Here is a 22,765-nt window from a genome sequence, read left to right on the forward strand (position 1 = left end):
CCCTCAGAGCCACCCAGGGGTGACACAGAGTCCCCAGGACTCCCAAATCTGTCCCCAGCCCCATAAAGGGGTGGCAAAGTGCCACCCCTGAGTGTCCCCTCCGCTGTGTCCCCTCCCTGCTGTCCCCTCTGTCCCCACCCCTGAGTGACGGGGCAGTCCCAGGGTGGGACACGGGGACCTGGCGTGTCCCCCCCGGGGTTTGGGGGTCCCTCAGCTCTCGCTGTCCCCTGATGTCACCTGCTGTCCCCTGTCCAGCCGCTGCTGTGACAAGAAGAGCTGCGGGAACCGCAACGAGACCCCCTCGGACCCCGTCATCATTGACAGGTGTGGGGACATTGGGGGACATCGGGGACACTGGGGACATCGGGGGACACTGGGGACACGGGGGACCTCATGGTGGCCTGGAGGGGGTGGCAGCCACCGGCAGTGTCCCCAGGCTTGGGGACAGGATGCTGATGAGCCGAGGGACAGCAGAGGGCACTCCTGGTGTCCCCAGGGGGTGACAGATGTCACATCAATAATGGAGGTGGCACTGGGTGCGTTGGGGACATCCCAGGGTGGCTGTGTCCCTGTCCCTGTGGTCCCTCTGTCCCTGTCCCCACCGGAGTCCTTCCTGCCTGTCCTGGTGTCACCTCCCTGGTGCCACCGAGCCAAGCCCGGGGTTGTCACTTGTTGTCCCCTTGTCACTGCCATTGTCCCCGTGTCCCCTGTCACGCAGGTGTCCTGGGGCTGTCCCCACGATGGCGCTTTTGGGGTCACAGGACCCCCCCTGGGACTGGTGTCCCCTTGGGAGGTGACACCCCAATGGTTGGTGGCCGTGTCCCAAATGTCCCAAATGTCCCTGCGTGCCCCCCTCAGCCTCAGGACTTCTGTGGGGTCCCCCAGTGCCAGGCGTGTCCCCCAACCCTCCCCAGGACTTTTGGGATGTCCCCAGTCCCCATTCCCAGGACGTTTGGGAGCCACCCAGAACTTTTAGGGAGTCACCCAGTGCCAGGTGTGTCCCCAACCTGTCCCCCCCCATCCCCAGCACTTTTGGGGTGTCCCCTGTCGCCAGTCACAAGACTTTTGGGGTGTCCCCAACCCACCTCAGGAACTTTTGGGGTGTCTCCATCTCCATCACTTTTGGGGTGTCCCCTGTCCCCATCCCCAGCACTTTTGGGGGGTCACCCACTTGCAGGAGTGTCCCCAACCCACCCCAGCACTTTTAGGGTGTTCCCTCTCCCCATCCCCATCACTTTCGGGGTGTCCCCAATCCCCTGGCCCCATCACTTTTGGGGTTTCCTCTGTCCCCATCCTTGTCACTTTAGGGGTGTCCCCAACCCACCCCAGGTCTTCCGGGATGTCCCCTGTCCCCATTACTTTTGGGGTGTCCCCAATCCCCTGTCCCCATCCCCATCACTTTCAGGGTGTCCCCAATGCTCTGTCCCCATCCTCATCCCTTTTGGGGTGTCCCTTGTCCCTTTTGGAGTGTCCCCTGTCCCCATTCCCATCACTTTTGGGTTGTCCCCATCCTATTCCAGTCACTTTTGGGGTGCCCCCATCCCCATCACTTTCGGGGTGTCCCCAACCCGCCCCAGGACTTTTGGGGTGTCCCCTGTCCCTATCCCCATCCCTTTTGGGGTATTGTGCAGTTCCAGGCATGTCCCCAACCTGTCCCCCCCCATCCCTGTCACTTTTGGGGTGTTCCCTCTCCCCATTCACAACACTTATGGGGCGCCCCCATCCCCATCACTTTTGGGGTGTCCCCCATCCCCTGTCCCCATTCCCATCACTTTTGGTGTGTCCTCTGTCCCCATTCCCGTCACTTTTGGGGTGTCCCCTGTCCCTTCTGGAGTGTCCTCTGTCCCCATCCCCATCACTTTTGGGGCGTCCCTAACCTGCCCCAGGACTTTTGGGGTGTCCCCATCCCCATCACTTTTGGGGTGTCCCCGCCCCATTCCAGTCACTTTTGAGGTGTCCTCTGTCCCCATTCACAACACTTTTGGGGTGTCCCCATCACTTTCAGGGCGTCCCCATGTCCCCATTCCCACCCCTTTTGGGGTGTCCCCTGTCCCCATCCCCGTCACTTTTGGGGTGTCCCCAATCCCCTATCCCCATCCTGATCACTTTTGGGGCGTCCCCTGTCCCCGTCACTTTTGGGGTGTCCCCAACCTGCCCCAGCACTTTTTGGGTGTCCCCATCCCCGTCACTTTTGGGGTGTCCCGTCTCCCCATTCCAGTCACTTATGAGGTGTCCCCATTCCCATCCCTTTCGGGGGGTCATGCAGTTCCAGGCATGTCCCCAACCTGTCCCCCCCCCATCCCTATCATTTATGGGGTGTCCCCTGCCCCCCTCCCTGTCACTTTCGGGGTGTCCCCTATCCCCATTCACAACACTTCTGGGATGTCCCCATCCCCATCCCCATCACTTTTGGGGTGTCCCCAATCCCCTCTCCCCACCCCCATCCCTTTCAGGGCATCCCCTGTCCCCATCCCTTTTGGGGTGTCCCCTGTCCCCATCCCCGTCACTTTCGGGGCGTCCCCTGTTCCCATCCCCGTCACTTTTGGGGTGTCCCCCATCCCCATCACTTTTGGGGTGTCCCCTGTCGTCATCCCCATCAGTTTTAGGGTGTCCCCAGCCCCATCCCTTTTGGGGTGTCCCCAACTCGCCCCAGGACTTTTGGGGTGTCCCCAATCTCCTGTCCCCATCCCTGTCCCTTTCGGGGTGTTCCCTGTCCTCATCCCCATCAGTTTTAGGATGTCCCCTGTCCTCATCCCCATCACTTTTGAGGTGTCCCCAATCCGCCCCAGGACTTTTGGGGTGTCCCCAATCCCCTGTCCCCATCCCCATCCCTTTCGGGGTGTCCCCTGTCCCCATCCCCTTCACTTTCGGGGCATCCCCATGTCCCCAGCCCCATCACTTTTGGGGTGTCCCCTCTTCCCATCCCCGTCCCTTTCGGGGTGTCTCCTGTCCCCATCCCTGTCCCTTTTGGGGTGTCCCCTGTCCCCGTCCCTTTCGGGGTGTCCCCTGTCCCTTCCGGGGGGGTCACGCAGGGCCAGCCGCGTCCCCAGCCGTGTCCCCAGCCCCCCCTGTCCCCCGTGTCCCCGTGTCCCCCCCCGGGCCAGCCCCGCTGGTTTGAGAGCGCGCTAAGTGCCCCTCTCGCGGCGTTAATCAAATTACCCGGCTGCGAAAATTGACGCTTCTCATTAATTAGCCACGATTATGCTAATTGCGCATTCAAATTTATGCGCCGCGAGCAGAAGGTGCTCGGCAGCGGCGCCGGGCATTTGCATATTCAATGGTAATTAGCGATGCTAATTAATGCGCCGGCCCCGTATTTTTAACTCGCGGGGGTTCAGCCCCAGCCCCCCTACCTGGGGCTGGGATTTGGGGGGTTTAGGGGGGAATTTGTGGGTTTTTTTGGGGGGATTTGGGGCTCCCCCGCGGCCGCGCTGTGCCGGGAGTGGCGGGGCCGTTTTTGGGGCGTTTTCCCGCCGTTTTGGGGGCGTTTTTGGGGTGTTTCCCGGCGTTTTCCAGCTTCTCCATCGCCCTGATGGCCACCCGCGGGGCGGGAATGGGATTATGGGAATCTGGGGAATGGGGGGAACAGGTGGGACCCCCTTTCTGTGGGGTCGGGACCCCCTCAGTGTGAGATCCCTTTTTGTGGGGTCCCCCTTTTCCATGGGGTTCTAGAAATGAGATCCCCTTTTTGTGGGATCCCCTTTTTGTGAGATCCCCCTTTCCATGGGGAGCCCCTCACTGTGGGATCCCCCTTTTTTTTTGAGATCCCTCTTTTCCATGGGATTCTCTAAATGAGATCCCTTTTTGTGGGATCCCCCTTTTCCATGGGGAGCCCCTCGCTGTGGGACCCCCATTTCATGGGATCTGCTTTTTGTGGGATGCCCCTTTCCATGGAAGCCCTTTTTTCATGGGATCCCTGTTCCCAAAATCCTCTTTCTGTGGGACCCTTTTTTGTGGGATCCCCTCATCCATGGGATCCCCATTTCCTTTCCATGGGATCCTCCCCTCCATGGCAGTTCCTTTTTATGGGATGCCCTCCCCATGAGATCCCTTTTTGTGGGATCCCCTCATCCATGGGATCCCCTGATTTGTGGGATCCCCTTTTCCCTGTGATCCCCTCATCCATGGGACCCTTTTTTTTGTGGGATCTCTTTCCCTGGGACCCCCTCTCTGTAGGAATAACTTTCCCTGGAAACCCCTTTTCTATGGGATCCCTGTTCCCTGGGATCCCCCTTTCCATGTAACCCCTTTTTAGTGGGATCCTTTTCCCCCATGACCCTTTTTTTGTGGGATCCCTTTTTGCAGGATCCCCTTTTTGTGGGGTCCCTGGGATCCTTTTCCCCCCGGGGACCCTTTTTTCCTGGGATCCCCTTTTTGTGGGATCCCCTCTGCCTGAGACCCCTTTTCCGTGGGATCCCCTTTTTTTGGGACCTGCTTTTTGTGGGATCCCCCTTTCTTTTGGGACCCCCTTTTTCTGGGACCCCCTTTTTTTGTGAGATCCCGCTTTCCTGGGACTCCCTTTTTATGGGATCCCCTTTTCATGTGAACCCTTTTCTGTGGAATCCCCATTCCCTGGGACCCCCTTTTTTGTGGGATCCCCCTTTTTATGTGTCCCCTTTTTATGGGATCCCCTTTCCATGTAACCCCTTTTTTGTGGGATCCCCATTCCCTGGAAACCTCCTCCGTGTCCCCACAGTCTGACCCGGGGCTGAGCCCACTTGGGGTCCCTCAGATGTCCCCAAACCCTGTGTGACCCCAAGGACGGGCCCAGGAGTCCCCAATGTTCCCAGGGACCCCGGTGTCACCCCCAGCGGGATGGGGACAGGGAGGGACGTGGGATGGGGACACTGGGATGGGGACAGGGAGGGACATGGGATGGGAACCTGTGTGTCTTCCACCCCGTTGTCCCCAACAGTGTCGCCAGTGCCATGTCAAGGGGGACACTGGGGTGGGATGGGACAGTGGGATTGGGACAGGGTGGCACAATGGGATGGGGACAGAATGGGACATGGGAATGGGGACAGGGTGACTTTGTTGGATGGGGACAGTGGAGAGGGATGAGATGGGAACAGTGGGATGGGGACAGTGGAAGGGGGACAGGATGGGGACACTGGGTTGGGGACACTGGGCAGGATAGGGACACCAGGATGGGAACACTGGGATGGGATGGGGACAATGGGATGGGGACAGAGTAGGACAGGGATGGGGACACTGGGATAAGGATGGGGACACTGGGATGGGCATGGGGACAGTGGGATGGGGACAGAATTGGACAGTGGGATGGGGACAGGATGGGGACACTGGGATGGGGACACCAGAGTGGGGATGGGGACAATGATGGGGTGGTGACAAGAAGGGACAGCGGAACAGGGACAGAATGGGACACTGAGATGGGGACGGGATGGGGACAGAATGGGGACACTGGGATGGGGACAATGATGAGGTGGTGACAAGAAGGGACAGTGGAACTGGGACAGCATGGGAACACTGGGATGGGGACACCAGGAGTGGGGACACCATGGGGACACTGAGATTGGGGACACTGGGATGGGGACAATGATGGGTTGGTGACAAGAAGGGACAGCAGAACGAGGACAGAACGGGACATTGGGATGGGGACACCAGGAGTGGGGACACCATGGGGACACTGAGATTGGGGACACTGGGATGGGGACAATGATGGGTTGGTGACAAGAAGGGACAGCAGAATGGGGACACAATGGGACATTGGGATGGGGACAGAATGGGGACACTGGGATGGGGATGGGAACACCGGGATGGGGACACCAGGATGGAGATGGGGACACTGGGATGGGGACAATGATGGGGTGGTGACAAGAAGGGACAGCAGAACGAGGACAGAACGGGACATTGGGATGGGGACACCGGGATGGGGACACTGAGATTGGGGACACCATGAGGGACACGTTTGTCCCCTCTTTTTTCCCCCCCCCCAAAAAAAAAAAAATTTCAGGTTTTTCCTCAAGTTTTTCCTCAAGTGCAACCAGAACTGCCTGAAGAACGCCGGGAACCCGCGGGACATGCGGCGCTTCCAGGTGACACTTGGGGACATCGCCGAGAGGGTGGAGGGGACACCAGAACGGGGTGTAAGAGACCCAAAAGGATTCCCCAAAGGGGTCGAGGGGAACTGGGGGCTCGATTCCCCCCGTTCGGGGGGAATCGAGCCCCCAATTCCCCTCGACCCCTTTGAAAAATCCCAAATTTACCACTACCCTAAAAAATCCACCGCCGCCCTATAAAATACCCCAAATTTTGACCCCAAAAAGGGGTGCGGGTGACCCCAAAAGGATTTCCCAAAGGGGTTGAGGGGAATCAAGTCTCCAATTCCCCTCAAACCCCTTGAAAATCCCAAATCCACTGCCACCACCCTAAAAAATCCACTGCTGCCCTATAAAAGGTGACAATTCGAGGCGACGCTTGGGGACACCACAGATAGGGTGGAGGACACCCCAAAAAGGGGTTCAGGTGACCCCAAAAAGATTTCCCAAAGGGTCCAAGGGGAATTGGGTCTCCAGTTCCAATTGATCCCTTTGAAAATCCCAAATCTGCCGCCGCCCTATAAAAGGTGACACTTCCAGGTGACACTTGGGGACATCATGGAGGAGATCCCAAAAGGGGATGCAGGTGACCCCAAAAAAGATTTCCCAAAGGGGTCGAGGGGAATCGAGCCCCCAGTTCCCATCAACCCATTTGAAAATCCCAAATTTACCGCCACCCTAAAAATTCCATCGCCACCCTATAAAAGGTCACACTTGGGGACATCACCAAGAGGGTGGAGGAGATCCCAAAAAGGGTTTCAGGTGACCCCAAAAGGATTCCCCAAAGGGTCCAAGGGGGTTTGGGGACTCGATTGCTCTTGACCCCTTTGAAAATCCCAAATTTACCGCCACCCTAAAAAATCCACCGCCACCCTATAAAAAACCCCAAATTTTGATCCTAAAAGGGGTTCATCTGACCCCAAAAGGATTTCCCAAAGGGGTTGAGGGGAATCAAGTCTCCAATTCCACTCAAACCCCTTGAAAATCCCAAATCCGCTGCCACCACCCTAAAAAAATCCACTGCTGCCCTATAAAGGGTGACAATTCGAGGCGACGCTTGGGGACACCACAGATAGGGTGGAGGACACCCCAAAAAGGGGTTCAGGTGACCCCAAAAAAGATTTCCCATAGGGTCCAAGGGGAATCAAGTCCCCAGTTTGCCTCGACCCCTTTGAAAAATCCCAAATCTGCCACCACCCTAAAAAAAAATCTACCACCGCCCTTTACAAACACCCCCAAATTTCAAGCCCTAAAAGGTGGAGCGAGGTGCGGGCGACCCCAAAAGGATTCCCCAAAGGGGTCGAGGGGAACTGGGGACTCGATTCCCCCCAAACGGGGAAAACCCCTTTAGGGTTTCCCTGGGATTCCCCCCACACCCCTTTAGGGTCACCCTCACTTCCCCAAAGTCCTCCCAAGAGACCCCAAATCCCCTTGAGGCCCCCTCGGGACCCCTCCAGGAGACCCCAAACCCCTTTTAGGGTCACTCCCAATCGCCCAAATTCCCCCCAGGGAAATCCAAACCCTTTTTAGGGTCACCCCCTAAGGGACCCCCCTTCCAGGCCCTTTTTAGGGTCACCCTCACTCCCCCACATTGCCCCCAAGAGACCCCAAACCCCTTCTAGGGTCACCCCTTCAGGGACCTCCCCAAACCCCTTTTAGCGTCACCCCAAGACCTCCAATTTCCCCCCAGGGAAACCCAAGCCCCTTTTAGGGTCACCCCCAGCCCCCCAAATCCCCGCAAGAGACCCCAAACCCCCTCAAAACCCCCTCAGGACCCCTCCAGCAGACCCCAAACCCGCTTTAGGGTCACCCCCAGTCCCACAGATTCCCCCCAGGGGACCCTAAACCCCTTTTAGGGCCACGCCCTCAGGGACCCCCCTGCCCAAACCCGTTTTAGGGTCACCCCCAGCCCCCCAAATCCCCCCCAAGAGACCCCAAACCCCCTCGAAACCCCCTCAGGACCCCATCCAGCAGACCCCAAACCCCTTTTAGGGTCACTCCCAATCGCCCAAATTCCCCCCAGGGAAATCCAAACCCTTTTTAGGGCCGCCCCCTAAGGGACCCCCCTTCCAGGCCTTTTTAGGGTCACCCTCACTCCCCCAAATTCCCCCCAAGAGACCCCAAACCCCTTTTAGGGTCACCCCTTCAGGGACCTCCCCAAACCCCTTTTAGCGTCACCCCAAGACCTCCAAGTTCCCCCCAGGGAAACCCAAGCCCCTTTTAGGGTCACCCCCAGCCCCGCCAAATCCCCGCAAGAGACCCCAAACCCCCTCGGAACCCCCTCAGGACCCCTCCAGCAGACCCCAAACCCGCTTTAGGGTCACCCCCACTCCCCCAATTTCCCCCCAGAGGACCCCAAACCCCTTTTAGGGCCACGCCCTCAGGGACCCCCCTGCCCAAGCCCTTTTAGGGTCATCCCCAGCGCCCCAAATCCCCCCAAGAGACCCCAAACCCCCTCGAAACCCCCTCAGGACCCCATCCAGCAGACCCCAAACCCCTTTTAGGGTCACTCCCAATCGCCCAAATTCCCCCCAGGGAAATCCAAACCCTTTTTAGGGCTGCCCCCTAAGGGACCCCCCTTCCAGGCCCTTTTTAGGCTCACCCTCACTCCCCCAAATTGCCCCCAAGAGACCCCAAACCCCTTTTAGGGTCACCCCTTCAGGGACCTCCCCAAACCCCTTTTAGCGTCACCCCAAGACCTCCAAGTTCCCCCCAGGGAAACCCAAGCCCCTTTTAGGGTCACCCCCAGCCCCGCCAAATCCCCGCAAGAGACCCCAAACCCCCTCAAAACCCCCTCAGAACCCCTCCAGCAGACCCCAAACCCATTTTAAGACCACCCCCACTCCCCAAAATTCCCCCCCGGGAAACCCAAACCCCTTTTAGGGCCACCCCATAAGGGACCTCCCCAAACCCCTTTTAGGGCCACGCCCTCAGGGACCCCCCTGCCCAAACCCGTTTTAGGGTCACCCCCAGCCCCCCAAATCCCCCCAGGAGACCCCAAACTCCCTCGAAACCCCCTCAGGACCCCCTCCAGCAGACCCCAAACCCCTCTTAGGGCCACCCCCATTCCCCCATGCCCTAAAAGGGAACCCCCCCGTCCCCCCTTTATTCCCGTCCCCCCCTGATCCCACAAACCCCACAGATCCCCCCCCCCCCCCCTTTTCCCGCCGCTCTCCCGCCGCCGGTGCCGCGATGCAAATGGGGTCGTTAATCACCGAAATGTCATAATTAACATCTCGTTAGCGAGCCCTGATGAACTTCGGGGGGGGCCAGGACCCAGCTGCGACCGGGGAGGGGGGGGGAGGTTGGGGGGGGGGGGGGAGAGCGGAGATTTTTGGGGTTTTCAGGCCGGATTTGGGGTTTTTTATAGGGCGGCGGTGGGATTTGCAGGGTGGCGGCGGATTTGGGGTCTCTTAAAGGGCTCGAGGGATTTGGGGGGAATTTGGGGGAGTGGGGGGTGACCCTAAAATGGGTCTGGGGGGGGTCGGGTCCCGTTAGGGGGCGGCCCTAAAAAGGGTTTGGATTTCCCTGGGGGGAATTTGGGGGTGTGGGGGTGACCCTAAAAGGGGTTTGGGTTTCCCTGAGGGGAACTTGGAGGTCTTGGGGCGACCCTAAAAGGGGTTTGGGGGGGTCCCTGAAGGGGTGGCCCTAAAAGGGGTTTGGGGTCTCCTGGAGGGGTCCTGAGGGGGCCTCAGGGGGGTTTGGGGGGATTTGGGGGAGTCAGGGTGGCCCTAGAAGGGGTTTGGGGTCCTCTGGGGGGACTTTGGGGGAGTGAGGGTGACCCTAAAAGGGCCTGGGGGGTCCCTTAAGGGGCGGCCTTAAAAAGGGTTTGGGTTTCCCTGGGGGGAGCTTGGAGGTCTTGGGGTGACCCTGAAAGGGCTTTGGGGAGGTCCCTTAGGAGGTGGCCCTAAAAGGGGTTTGGGTTCCTCTGGGGGGAATTTGGGGGAGTGGGGATGACCCTGAAAAGGGCCTGGGGGGGTCCCTTAGGGGGCAGCCCTAAAAAGGGTTTGGATTTCCCTGGGGGGAATTTGGGCGATTGGGAGTGACCCTAAAAGGGGTTTGGGATCCTCTGGGGGGAATCTGTGGGACTGGGGGTGACCCTACAAGGGATTTGGGGGGTCCCTTAGGGGGTGGTTTGGGTTTCCCTGGGGGGAATTTGCAGGTGTGGGGGTGACCCTAAAAGGGATTTGGGGTGTCCTGGAAGGGCTGGGGCAGGGAAGACCTGGGGGGAATTTGGGAAGTTGGGGGTGGCCCTTAAAGGGGTCTGGGGTCTGCTGGAGGGGTCCTGAGGGGGCTTCAAGGGGGTTTGGGGTCACTTGGGGGAATTTGGGGGACTGGGGGTGACCCTAAAAGGGGTTTGGGTTTCCCTGAGGGGAACTTGGAGGTCTTGGGGTGACCCTAAAAGGGATTTGGGGAGGTGCCTTAGGGGGTGACCCTAAAAGGGGTTTGGGGTCTCCTGGAGGGGTCCTGAGGGGGCCTCAGGGAGGTTTGGGGGGGTTTGGGGGAGTGAGGGTGGCCCTAAAAGGGGTTTGGGGACTTGGGGTGACCCTAAAAGGGGTTTGGGGACCCCTGGGGGGGTTTGGGGTCCCCTGGGTGTCCCCTGAGTGTCCTGGGGAAGGAGCTCGGCAGCCTGGGGGGGTCCCTGGGGGGGCTGGTGACCCCAGGATGGGGGGGGCCACCCTCGGGCCACCGCTGTGACACCATGGGGACACCATGGGGACACCACAGCCGGAGCCCACTGTGGTGTGACAGGGCTGTGACAGGGATGGGGACACCATAGGGGACAGCACAGGGATACCACATACAATGTCCCTGAGGTGTGACAGGGATGGGGACACGATGGGGACACCGTGGGGACACCACACTCAGTGCACACATTGTCCCTGTGGTTTGACAGGGCTGTGACAGGGGTGGGGACGCCATGGGGACATAGTGGGGACAGCACACACAGCGTCCCTGCTTTGTGACAGGGATGGGGACACCATGGGGACACCACATACAGCATCCCTGCGGTGTGACAGGGGTGGGGACACCATGGGGACATCATGGGGACACCACACACAGCGTCCCTGCAGTGTGACAGGGATGGGGACACCATGGGGACATTGTGGGGACACCACACACAGCGTCCCTGCGGTGTGACAGGGGTGGTGACACCGTGGGGACATTGTGGGGACACCACACACAACGTCCCTGTGCTGTGACAGGGCAGGGGACACCCCTGGGACACTACAGGGACACGGCACCCAGTGGCCCTGTGGTGTCCCCAGCTGTGGTGTCCTCACCACAGGGTGAGCGTGTCCCCTGTCCCCGCAGGTGGTGGTGTCCACCACGGTGCACGTGGACGGCCACGTCCTGGCCGTGTCTGACAACATGTTCGTCCACAACAACTCCAAGCACGGCCGGCGCGCCCGGCGCCTCGACCCCTCCGAAGGTCAGGGGACACCTGGGGACATCGTGGGGACATCTTGGGGACATGTGTTGGGACCCTGCCAGCATGGCCTGGCACCCCTGGGGCGATATCTGTGTCCCCACCCTGCTGTCCCCACCCTGCTGTCCCCACCCTGCTGTCCCCACCTGCTGTCCCCAATGTTTGTGCTCGTACGTGGTTGGGTGTCCATGGGTTCCTCCCCATCTGTGTCACCGTAGCCACCTGGGGACATCTTGGGGACGTGTTTGGGACCCTGCCAGTGTGGCCTGGCACCTCCTGGGTGATCCCTGTGTCCCCACCCTGTGTCCCCACCCTGCTGTCCCCAATGTCTGGTGGGCCCATCCATGGGTGTCTCTGTCTCCATCTGTGTCACCATGGCCACCTTGGGGACATCCTGGGGACAAATTTTGGGACCCTGCTAGCGTGGCCTGGCACCCCCTGGGGTGATAGCTGTGTCCCCACCCTGCTGTCCCCAATGTCTGGTGGGCCCATCCATGTGTGTGTCTGTCTGTCCCCACCTGTGTCACTGTGGCCACCTTGGGGACATCTTGGGGACAAGTTTTGGGAGCGCCTGGCCTGGCACCCTCCGGGTGATCCCTGTGTCCCCCACCCTGCTGTCCCCAAGTGTCCGTGCCCGTCCATGCTGGGTGTCCGTGGGTGTCTCTGTTTGTCCCCACCTGTGTCACCGTGGTCACACGTGCGTGTCCCCAGCCACATCCATGTGGCCACCTGTGATTGTCACCATCTGTGTCCTTATGTCTGTTCCCAGTCGTATCCCTGTGGCCATTTATGTGTCCCCAGCCATGGCCACGTCCCTCTGTCCCCATATCTGTCCCAATCCATGTCCGTGTCTGTCCCACTCCATGCCCTCATGTCCCCATCCATGTCCATGTCCCCATGCCTGTCCCAGTCCATGTCCCCATTCCTGTCCCCTCTTCCCTGCCCCCAGCCCACTGTCCCTATCCCTGTGTCCCCATGCCTGTCCCCATCCATGTCCATGTGTCCATGTCCCCACGTCTGTCCCCATTCCATGTCCCATGCCTCTCCCAGTCCATGTCCCCATGCCTGTCCCCTCTTCCCTGTCCCCCTCCACCCCTCTGTTCTTGCAGTCACTGTCCCAGTTCTGCCACCCCCTCTGTCCCCACCATCGCTGTCCCCGTCTCCTCCACCCCATCTCTGTCCCCGTCCCCTTCACCCCTCTGTCCCTGTCCCTCTGTCCCTGTCCCTCTGTCCCTGTCCCCCTCCATCCCTCTGTCCTTGTCCTTTCCACCCCATTGCTGTCCCTGTCCCCTCCACCCCGTCTCTGTCCCTCTGTCACTGTCCCCTCCATCCCTCTGTCCCTGTCCCCTCCACCCCACCTCTGTCCCTGTCCCTTCCACCCCTCTGTCCCCACCATTGCTGTCCCTGTCCCCCACTGCCCCCCCCCCCCCCCCCCCCCCATCTCTGTCCTTGTCCCCCCACGGCTGTCACTGTCCCCTCCAGCAGCCACCCCCTGCATCAAGGCCATCAGCCCCAGCGAGGGCTGGACCACAGGCGGTGCCACCGTCATCGTCATCGGGGACAACTTCTTCGATGGCCTCCAGGTGCTCTTCGGCACCGTGCTGGTGTGGAGCGAGGTACGGCCGGGGTGGCGCGGGGACATCTTGGGGACATCTTGGGGACACCTTGGGGACACCCTGGGGACACCCTGGGGCCACCGCTGAGGCTGTGTCCCCCCCCCCCCACCCCACAGCTCATCACCCCCCACGCCATCCGCGTGCAGACGCCCCCCCGGCACATCCCGGGGGTCGTGGAGGTGACATTGTCCTACAAGGCCAAGCACTTCTGCAAGGGCGCCCCGGGACGCTTCGTCTACACCGGTGAGGGACAGCGGGGACAGGGACATGGGGACATTGGGGTTGTGGGGAGGTGACATTGTCCTACAAGGCCAAGCGCTTCTGCAAGGGCACCCCGGGACGCTTCGTCTACAGCAGGGACAGGGACATTGGGGCTGGGGACATTGGGGTTGGGTGAGGAGGGGACATCGGGACTGGGACGTCGGGGTTGGGGTGGGGACATCAGGGTTGGGATGGGGACATTGGGACTGGGGACATCAGGGCTGGACTGGAGACACTGGGACTGGGGACATTGGGACTGGGATGGGGGGATGTGGGATTGAGACAGGGACACCCAGGAATGGGATAGAGACCCAATCCCAGGAGGGCAACTGGGATTGGGATAGAGACACCTGGGACTGGGATGGGGACATTGGGGTTGGGGTGGGGACATTGGGACTGGGGACATCAGGGCTGGACTGGAGACACTGGGACTGGGGACATTAGGACTGGGACATCAGGACTGGGCTGGGGACGTTGGGGTTGGGATGGGGACATCGGGACTGGGATGGGGACATTGGGACTAGGGTGGGGACATTGGGACTGGGGACATCGGGATTGGGATGGGGGACCTGGGATTGAGATAGGGACACCCAGGAATGGGATAGAGACCCAATCCCAAGAGGCCAACTGGGATTGGGATAGAGACACCTGGGACTGGGATGGGGACATTGGGCTTGGGGTGGGGACACCTGGGAATGGGATGGAAACGCCCAGGGTTGAGATGGGGACATTGGGAATGGGGTGGGGACATCGGGAATGGGGACACCTGGGAACGGGGTGGGGACATTGGGATTGGGGTGGGGACACCTGAGAATGGGAGAGAGAGTCTTGGGGTTGGGCTAGAGACACCTGGGAATGGAATGGGGACACCTGGGAATGGGATGGAGACCACTGGGATTGGGATGGAAAGTCCTGGGCTGGGGACACCTGGAATTGGGACAGGAACACCTGGGACTGTGACATGCACTCGTGGGATGGGGACACAAATGCCAGGAAAGGAACGCAGACCCCGGGAAGGGGACAGAGCCCCTGTGACAGTGACACAGACACCTGGGACAGTGCCATGGACCTTGGGACAATGTCCTAGCCCCTAGGGGACATTGTGACAGTGAGGGTGGTGTCCCCTGTCCCCAGCCCTGAACGAGCCCACCATCGATTACGGGTTCCAGCGGCTGCAGAAGGTGATCCCGCGGCACCCCGGGGACCCCGAGCGCCTGCCCAAGGTAGGGGACAGCGACACCCCCGGGGGACAGTGACAGCGACACCCCCGGGGGACAGTGACAGTGACATCCCCGGGGGACAGGAGGGACACCCCGGGGACACGGGGGTTCCCAAGGGCAGGGAGGGGTGACAGTTGTTGGGGTGACAGTTGTTGTGTCCCCTGGGTGTGGCAGGGCTTGGGGCAGGGAGGGACGGGAGGGTTGGGGACAGAAAATGGGGACATGGCGGGGTCATTGGGGACACAGAATGGGGACACAGGAGGGGTCATTGGGGACATGGAAGGGGAGGGGGTCAGGGGTGGTGACCAGGGGGGACACAGGAGGGGCATTGGGGACACAGAATGGGGACATGGGGTGACCATGGAAGGGGACAAGGGGGTGGTCACTGGAGGCACAGAACGGGGGGCACAGGGGGGACACGGGGTGGGGTCATTGGGGACACGAAATGGGGACACAGGGGGACCACAGGGTGTGGACTGGGGGTGCAGCACCCCCTGACCTCCCTGTCCCCTCTCTGTCCCCTCCTCTGTCCCCTCCCTGTCCCCAGGAGGTGCTGCTAAAGCGCGCGGCCGACCTCGTGGAGGCGCTTTATGGGGTCCCCCACAGCAACCAGGTGTGTGGGGACCCCTTGGGGACACCCCTGGGACACCCTTGGAACCCACCTGGGACCCCCCGTCCTGGGGACAACCCCTGGGACCCCCCCAGTGTCCCCTGGGAACCCCTTGGGGACACCCCTGGGAGTCCCGACCCTGGGACCCCCCTCAAGTCCCCTCCTGCCACACCTGGAGGGTCCCGGTCCCCTCCCCAGCCCTGGGAGGTGACACCAGCTGGGACAGTCCCAGCCACCCCCGGCCCATGCCAGGGTCACCCCGGGCTCTGTGGGTGGTGGGGTGGCACTGTGGGGTGGCACTGTGGGGTGGCACCAAGAGGTGACACTGTGGGGTGGCACTGTGGGGTGGCACTGTGGGGTGACACCTAGGGTTGACAGCAAGGGGTGACACTATGCTGGAGGGTGGCTCTGCAGGGTGACATCAAGGGGCGGCACTGTGGGGTGACACTGAGAGGTGACACTGCGGGGGCACCATCGAGGGGTGACAGTGAGAGGTGACACTTTAGGGTGATGCTGTGCTGGAGGGTGACACTGTGGGGTGGCAAAGAGAGGTGACACTGCGGGGTGACACCAAGGGCTTACTCTGTGGGGTGACACTGAGGCGTGGCACTGCAGGGTGACATCGAGGGGTGACACTGTGGGGTGCCACCCAGAGGTGCGACCAAGCAGTGCCACCCTCCCTCGGTGACACCGCTGCCATGTCCCCAGGACGTGCTGCTGAAGCGGGCGGCCGACGTGGCCGAGGCGCTCTACAGTGTCCCCAGGGCCCCCCGCGCATGTCACTGTCCCCTCCTTCGGCGGGGGACAGCTCGGCCTCGCCATGGGCGACTCCCCGCAGGGCTCCGAACAAGGTGCGCAGTGGCCTCGGGGTGGCGGGAGGGACTTTGTCCCCTCCCCGGGTGGTGCCACCGGTCCCTGTCCCCTCTGAGCTCTGTCCAAGTTGCGCGGTGACCTCAGAGTGGCGGGAGGGCTTTTGTCCCGTCCCCGGGTGGTGCCACCTGTCGCTGTCCCCTCAGAGCTCCCCATAAAGTGTGCGTGGTTGCCTCGGGGGGTTGTGTCCCCTGTGCAGGGGATGCCACCGTGTCCCTGTCCCCTCAGTGCCGTGACCAAGGTGTGAGGTGGCCTCGGGGTGGTGGGAAGGTTTTTGTCCCCTCCCCGGGAGGTGCCACCTGTCCCTGTCCCCTCAGGGCTGTGACCAAGGTGCCCGGTGGCCTCGGGGTCATCTCAGGGTGGTGGGAAGGCTTTTGTCACCTCCCCGGGTGGTGCCACCTGTCGCTGTCCCCTCAGAGCTCCCCATAAAGTGTGCGTGGTTGCCTCGGGGGGTTGTGTCCCCTGTGCAGGGGATGCCACCGTGTCCCTGTCCCCTCAGTGCCGTGACCAAGGTGTGAGGTGGCCTCGGGGTGGTGGGAAGGTTTTTGTCCCCTCCCCGGGAGGTGCCACCTGTCCCTGTCCCCTCAGGGCTGTGACCTAGATGCGAGGTGGCCTCGGGGTCATCTCAGGGTGGCGGGAAGGTTTTTGTCACCTCCCCGGCTGGTGCCACCTGTCGCTGTCCCCTCAGGGCTCCCCATAAAGTGTGCGATGGCCTCGAGGTCACCTCAGGGTGGCGGGAAGGTTTTTGTCCCCTCTCCATGAGGTGCCACCTATCCCTATCCCCCCAGGAGTCTGACCAAGGTGTTTGATGGCCTCGGGGTGGCCTCGGGCTGGCGGGAAGGTTTTTGTCCCTTCCCAGCCTGGTGCCACCTGTCGCTGTCCCCTCAGGAGTCTGACCAAGGTGTTCGATGGCCTCGGGGTGGCCTCAGGGTGGCAGGAAGGTTTTTGTCACCTCCCCGGGTGGTGCCACCCGTCCCTGTCCCCTCAGAGCTCTGTCCAAGGTGCACGGTGGCCTCAGGGGGTTTGTGTCCCCCATGCAGGCGGTGCCACCGTGTTGCTGTCCCCTGTGCAGGGCTGTGACCAAGGTGTGGGTGGCCTCGAGGTGGCAGGAAGGTTTTTGTCACCTCCCCGGCTGGTGCCACCTGTCCCTGTCCCTTCAGGGGCTCCCCATAAGGTGCGCGGTGGCCTCGGGGTGTTGTGTCCCCCGTGCAGGCGGTGCCACCTGTCCCTGTCCCCTCTGGGCTCTGTCCAAGGTGTTCCATGGCCTCGGGGTGGCGAGAGGGCTTTTGTCCCCTCGCCAGGAGGTGCCACCCCTGGCTGTCCCCTCGGGGCTCCCCATAAGGTGCTCGGTGGCCTCGGGGAGCTGTGTCCCCTCCCCGGCGGTGTCCCCGGGGCAGGGTGGGGGCGCTCCGGAGTGTCTCTGTCCCCTCTCCAGGAGGTGCCACCGTGTCGCTGTCCCCGCAGGGTTCTCGCGCAGCCCCGGGACGCCCCCGGCGCGGGGGTTCGGCCCCCCCGGGCTCGGCCCCCCAGCCCGGCTTCGCCGGGGCCACCGGGGGCTTCGGCGGGGCCACCATGGCCGGCCTGGGGGTGCCCGGGTCCCCTCCGAGCTTCCTGAACGGCTCCACCGCCACCTCCCCCTACGCCAGTGAGTGACACGCCTGGGGACACCCCTGGAGGGAGGGGACGCGGGTTCCTGGGGGTCCCCAAAGCCGTGTGACAGCCCTGGGGGCGTTCCTGAAGTCATGGCCCCTCGCAAGGGGTCCCCAAAGTCATTGTGGGGGTCCCCAGAGTCATGGGCCAGCCCGGTGGGGTCCCCAAAGCCGTGTGACAACACTGGAGTGGCCCCAAAGCCACCGCTGAGGGTGGGAGAGGGAGCGGGGACATGGCCAGCTGAGGTAGGACAGCCCTGTCCTTGTCCCCATCCCTGTCCTGGCCCATCATCATCATTGTCCCTGTGCCTGGCTCTCTCCTTGTCCCTGTCCCCATCCCTGTGCCTCTCCCTGTCCCCTCTCCCTGTCCTTGTCCCTGTCCCCATCCTGGCCCATCGTCGTCATTGTCCCTGTGCGTGCCTCTCTCCCTGTCCCCATCCCTGTGCCTGTCCCTATCCTTGTCCCCTTCCCTGTCATGTCCCCATCCCTGGCCCCATCCTGGCCCTGTCCCTGTCTCTCCCTCTCTCCCTGGCCCTGTCCCCCATCCTTGTCCCCATCCTGGCCCTGTCCTGTCCCCATCCCTGGCCCCATTCTGGCCCTCTGCTTGTCCCTGTCTCTGCCTCTCCCTGTCCCCATCCCTGTCCTGTCCCCACCCCTATCCTGTCCCTGTCCCCATTCTTGTCCCCATCCTGGCCCTGTCCTTGTCTCTGCCTCTCTCCCTGTCCCCATCCCTGTCCCTGTCCCCATCCCTCTCCTGTCCCCATCCCTCTCCTGTCCCTGTCCCCATCCCTGTCCTGTCCCTGTCCCCGTCCCTCTCCTGTCCCCATCCCTCTCCTGTCCTGTCCCTGTCCCCATCCCTGTCCCCATCCCTCTCCTGTCCCCATCCCTGTCCCGTCCCTGTCCCCGTCCCTCTCCTGTCCCCATCGCTGTCCCTGTCTCACCCCTGTCCCCTCTCAGTCCTGCCCGCCAGTCCCCCGCTGGGCGCCTCGTCCGTCGCTGTCACCTCGGGCGCGGGCACTGCCACCTCCTCTCCGGTGGCTTCTCCTTCTCCCCGGTGACGATGATCTCGGCCGTGAAGCAGAAGAGCGCCTTCGCCCCCGTGCTGCGCCCGCCGGGGTCCCCCCCCGCCCGCCTGCGCCAGCGCCCTGCAAGGTCAGCCTGTCCCCAAGGCCACCAGGGCCACCAAGGCCACCACGGTCCCTGACACCCAGCCCTGGGTGGCCCCAGCCCCGTGGAGGGTCCCCAGTGTCACCACACTGCTGATGTTCTGTGCCTGGGCATGGCTGGGGCTGCTCTGTGCCACCCTTGTCCCTCTTTGTCCCCAGTGTCCCCAAGGTCCCTGACATCTGTCCCCAGTGGCCCCAATGCCATGGAGGGTCCCTGGTGTCACCATGCTCCTGACATCCTGTACCTGGGCATGGTTGGGGCTGCCCTGTGCCACCTGTGTCTCTCTCTGTCCCCAGTGTCCCCAAAGTCCCTGACATCTGTCCTTGGGTGGCCCCAGCCCCATGGAGGGTCCCCGGTGTCACCACACTGCTGTGTCCTGTGTCTGGGCATGGTTGGGGCTGCTCTGTGCCACCCTTGTCCCTCTCTGTCCCCAACGTCCCTGACATCTGTCCCCAGTGTCCCCAACGTCCCTGATATCTGTCCCCAGCCCCATGGAGGGTCCCTGGTGTCACCATGTCCCTTGCACCTTTCTGGGTCTCTGGTCAGGGCTCTGCTATTTGCCTCTTGTCCCTCTCTGTCCCCAGCGTCCCCAAGGTCCCTGTCATCTGTCCCCAGATGGCCCCAGCCCCATGGAGGGTCCCCAGTGTCACCACACTGCTGTATCCTGTACCTGGGCATGGTTGGGACTGCTCTGTGCCACCCTTGTCCCTCTCTCTCCCCAGTGTCCTGAGTGTCCCCAAGGTCCCTGACACCCTGGTGGTTGGGTGGAGGGTCTCTGGTGTCACCGTGTCCCTTGCACCTTTCTGGGTCTCTGGTCAGGGCTCTGCTCTGTGCCACCCCTGTCCCTGTCCACCAGTGTCCCCAGGGTCCCTGACATCTGTCCCCAGCCCCATGGAGGGTCCCTGGTGTCACCACACTGCTGTGTTCTGTGCCTGTGCATGGCTGGGGCTGCCCTGTGCCACCCCTGGGGCCTGTCCCGCTGTGTCCCCAGTGTCCCCAAGGCCCCCAGTGTCCCCAACACCCACTCCAAGTTCCCCTGCCCGACGGAGGGTCCCCGATGTCACTGCACTCCCTGCCTGATGTCCCTGCCCTTGTGATGCCCATACCTGGGGTTGTCCCATGCCACCAGTGTCCCCAATGTCCCCAGTGTCCCCAACACCCACCCAAGTCCCCCTGCCCAATGGAGGGTCCTTGATGTCCCTGCCCATGGGATGACCATTCCCAGGGTCGTCCCATGCCACCGGTGTCCCTGTCCCCCAGTGTCCCCAATGTCCCCAGTGTCCCCACCTCCCACCCTGAGTCCCCCTGCCCCACAGAGAGTCCCCAGTGTCACCACACTCCCTGCCTGATGTCCCTGCCCTGTGCCACTTATGTCCCTAGTGTCCCCAGTGTCCCCAATGTCCCCTGGCTGACACTGTCTCCACCCTGCCCAGACCCAGCTTTCGAGGACTCGGACAAATTCCACGCTCCGGCGCGGCCGCTCCAGGGATTGGCCTATTCCTAAGGACGGCGTCTCCGGAGGGGCTCCAGACCCCCCATCCCACCGGGACAAGGACTGGGGACATCCCTGTCCCCTCCCCTCGGAGCTGGGCGGAGTCGCCAGGCCCAGCGGGATGAGGGGACCCGGCCCCCAATGTCCCCACCCCGGGTGGCCCCAGCTTGGCCCAGCTGAGGGGGGACTTGGGGAAATCCTGGAATGAGCCAAAATTCCTGGGTTTGGCCTCGGGAAGAGGCGGAGAGAGCCGGGAATGGGGCGGAGGAGGGAGAGGGGTGGAGGCGCCGGGATGGGCGGGAGGGGTGGCCCAGGATGGGAGGGATGATCCAGAAAAGGATGGAAGCTCTGGGATGAGATGGATGTTCCAAAGTGGGATGGATGGTCCAAGGTGGGATGGATGATCCGAGGTGGGATGGATGATCCGAGGTGGGATGGAAGCTCTGGGATGAGATGGATGTTCCAAGGTGGGATGGAAGCTCTGGAAAAGGAAGGATCATCCAAGGTGGGATGGATGCTCCAAGTTAGGGTGGACAATCCAGCTGGGATAGAAGCTCTGGATGAGGTGGATGCTCCAGGTTGGGATGCATGCTCCAGGTTGGGATGGATGTTTTGAGGTGGGATTGAAGCTCTGGAAAAGGATGGATGCTCCAGGTTGGGATGGATGATCCAAGGTAAGATGGATGATCCAGGTGGGATGGAAACTCCAGGATGGGTTGGATGATCCTGGTGGGATGGATGTTCCAATGTGGGATGGAAGCTCTGGAAAAGGATGGATGATCCAAGGTAGGATGGATGATCCACATTGGATGGAAGCTTCAGGATGGGTTGGATGATCCAGGTGGGATGGAAGCTCTGGGATGAGATGGATGCTCCAAGGTGGGGTGAATGATTCAGGAGGATGGATGATCCAGGATGGGATGAAAGCTCTGGAAAAGGAAGGATGATCCAAGGTGGGATGGATAATCCAAGGTGGGATGGATACTCCAGGATGGGAGGGATGTTCTAGGAGGGATGAAAGCTCCAAGGTAGGATGGAAGCTCTGGAAAAGGATGGATGATCCAGATGGGAGGGATGATCCAAAGTGGGATGGATGCCCTCAAATAGTGTGGATATTGAGGATTAGAGGGACGATCCAGGAGAAGATGGATGCTGGGGAGGTGATCTAGAGTGGGATGGATGGATGGATGATGGAATGAATGGATGATGGATGAATGGATGGATGGATGGATGATGGATGGATGGATGGGAGGGATGGATGATGGATGGATGATGGATGGATGATGGATGGATGGGATGGATGATGGATGGATGATGGATGGATGATGGATGGATGGATGGATGATAGATGGATGATAGATGGATGGATGATGGATGGATGGATGATGGATGATGGATGGATGGATGGATGGATGATGGATGGATGATGGATGGATGGATGATGGATGGATGATGGATGGATGGATGGATGATGGATGGATGATAGATGGATGATAGATGGATGGATGGATGGATGGATGGATGATAGATGGATGATAGATGGATGGATGATGGATGGATGATGGATGGATGATGGATGGATGGATGATGGATGGATGATGGATGGATGATGGATGGATGATGGATGGATGATGGATGGATGGATGGATGATGGATGGATGGATGGATGGATGGATGATAGATGGATGATAGATGGATGGATGGATGGATGATGGATGGATGATGGATGGATGGATGGATGATGGATGGATGGATGATGGATGGATGATGGATGGATGGGATGGATGGATGGATGGGTGGATGGATGGATGGATGGATGATGGATGGGTGGATGGATGGATGGGTGGATGGATGGATCCTCCAGGGCGGGAGGGCTGATCTGGGACAGGATGGATGCTCCCAGGAGAGATGGATGCTCCAAGGTGGGACGGATGCTCCGGGTGGGAATATCCTGGATCCCCAGGACGGGACGGATGCTCCGGTGGGACCGGCTCCTCCCGCCTTTCCCGGCTCTCTCCCCACTCCAATCCAGAGCCCCACCCACAATTCCAGAATCCAATCCCAGATCCTGGATCTCCGCCTGTCTGGGATCAGGGTCCTGGTGCCACCCGGGGCATGGGGACACCGCGGTCCCTGTCCCCTGCCATTAATTATCGCCATTATTAACGACATTCATTATCAGAACTATTTGGACCACAGGGAGGGGGGAGGTCCCTGGGTGTCCCTGGGTGTCCCTGTCCCCTCCCCCAGCCGGGAATTTTGTACATAAAACGGGAACAATTCCCAACATTCCCCTTTTTCCCCGCTCGGGGGTGGCTCGTGTCCCTCCCCTCCGTGTCTGTCCCCTCTCGGTGTCACCGCGTGTCCCCCCCGCCCCGGGCTGGGGGGTG

The 22,765-nt window shown here is 61.3% G+C and overlaps 1 long non-coding RNA gene and 1 pseudogene across 1 annotated transcript; one reads left to right on the top strand and one right to left on the bottom strand.

Annotated features, from left to right (window-relative positions):
• The window catches only part of LOC139604620 (transcription factor COE4-like), a 28,807-nt pseudogene extending 7,169 nt beyond the window's left edge, over positions 1–21,638 (top strand).
• LOC139604621 (uncharacterized) lies at positions 11,480–11,933 on the bottom strand. The gene is made up of 3 exons (XR_011684024.1): positions 11,873–11,933; positions 11,637–11,712; positions 11,480–11,595 (listed from the first exon to the last, which is right to left on the bottom strand). It is a non-coding gene; the product is annotated as an uncharacterized lncRNA (long non-coding RNA).
• Positions 21,639–22,765: the final 1,127 nt, after the last annotated feature.

The sequence above is a fragment of the Agelaius tricolor genome, unplaced genomic scaffold, assembly GCF_023055355.1.
Source record: "Agelaius tricolor isolate 1412-34295 unplaced genomic scaffold, bAgeTri1.0.p SCAF_54, whole genome shotgun sequence".
In the NCBI taxonomy this organism is placed as follows: Eukaryota; Metazoa; Chordata; class Aves; order Passeriformes; family Icteridae; genus Agelaius; species Agelaius tricolor.